This window comes from Sinocyclocheilus anshuiensis, unplaced genomic scaffold, assembly GCF_001515605.1.
Source record: "Sinocyclocheilus anshuiensis isolate Anshui unplaced genomic scaffold, SAMN03320099.WGS_v1.1 scaffold369, whole genome shotgun sequence".
NCBI classification, from domain to species: domain Eukaryota; kingdom Metazoa; phylum Chordata; class Actinopteri; order Cypriniformes; family Cyprinidae; genus Sinocyclocheilus; species Sinocyclocheilus anshuiensis.
This window is the reverse complement of record NW_015540935.1, coordinates 166,725-168,348: the sequence shown is the minus strand read 5'-3', so window position 1 is coordinate 168,348 and position 1,624 is coordinate 166,725. Positions and strand designations below refer to the sequence as shown.

The 1,624-nt window shown below is 35.7% G+C and overlaps 1 protein-coding gene across 2 annotated transcripts in view; it reads right to left on the bottom strand.

Annotated features, from left to right (window-relative positions):
* Positions 1–1,624, bottom strand: part of zfpm2b (zinc finger protein, FOG family member 2b) — a 72,253-nt gene that overhangs the window by 18,576 nt on the left and 52,053 nt on the right. The gene's annotated exons all lie outside the window — the stretch shown is intronic.

Below are 1,624 nucleotides of genomic sequence, written 5' to 3'. Positions count from 1 at the left end.
TTCTTCTTTTTTGTTGGTGTGTGTGTATATATATATATATATATATATATATATATATATATATATATATTTCCTAAACAGTATTTATATCTCCAAACAAATCAATACCAATTCAGAATGTAATTGAAAGCTTGTGAATAGGAATTGAATTGACTTGTGAAATCTGGGTCAATACCCAGCCCTAATTTTGTTTGGGCCCCATGAACTTAAGTGGCCCTCAGAGCCAAATAACATCAGAACAGACCAGTACGATCCTCGGGTTCAGACCAAGCAAGCAAAGCAAATAAAGTGTGAAGACCTACATTGTACTATGATATTTCATCCCCAAATCCAGAATATGTGAATACAGCCTAATAATCTGCACACAGTATAAAATCCTCACTCTCAAAACTTCTGATGTGACCAGCGCTGGGAGAGCTAACTCTACAATCTGGTTGAGTACAGTAAGCCGGAGAGTTTGTGAGATACCCGGCAGCCTGGCCTAATCGATCCCGACCCCCTTTCAGTTCCTTAATAACTTCTCCGTTGAAAGCCCTTCAGTTCATCAGTGTTGTCTTTTAATTAAAGGCAATCGCTGTGGCGTGCTGGCGCTGGCGGAGCGGCGACTCCTCCAGGGGGGCAGTGCTCTTTGAATACACTGATAATGGAATTTGACATTGCTGGAGATGTTCAACCATTATTCTATTTCTCTGTGTTCTCAGATAAGTGCGATAAAGGCCTTTAAGTCTTTCATTTCCTCAAGTCTTTTTTCAGAATGGAGAAGGGATTGTTCTCTGTTGAACTTACACATGTACTGTAAGTAGATTAATCAATTAAGCCCCTGCAGATAATAAAAAACTGGAGCACTTTAGCGGAAATATCACTTTTAGTCAAGGAGAGCGAGCGCCAGCAACAAAGAGTTATCTTTCTGCTCTTTAAACATTGAGCATTTGTTCATGGAATGGTAAGTTATTACCGCTCACTTTTTCTTCTTTTGGTAAAAACGGGGCCATGGCTTTATCTTGGAAAAGGCCGCATGGTTTTTAGATTCACTGTACATATGAAGTCAAGACATGGGGGGGTTAAGACCCCATGAAATCGCTTTCAGACTATGTGGGCTACAGCTTTGAGGTCATCTACAGCATATAGTAGTGCAACTTTTTGATGCTACAGACCTTCAGATATGATGATCTCTTTGCGAGGGGCACCCATCCAAAAATACAAAGGCAGATGCAAACACTACTGTTCAAAGGTTTGGGTTGCAAGATTTTTATTTTTAATTTTTTTAGAAGTCACTATTCTCATCATGCTGCATTGATTTGATCAAAAATAAAGTAAAAACAGTAATATTGTAAAATATTATTACAATTTATAAAATGAATACATTTTTATTATATATATTATTTGTTTTTTTATATTAATATATATATATATTTTGAAACATTGATACATTTTTTTCAGGATTCTTTGATGAATAGAAAATTGCATTTATTTGAAATATTAAGACTTTTACATTGTTACAAAAGAAAACCACTTTGCGTCCTTGCCGAATAAAAGTATACATTCCTTTTAAAATCTTACTGACATCAAACTTTTGAACAGTAGTGTATTTTCATGTTTAGTTTCATGCATTATTCCATAGTAA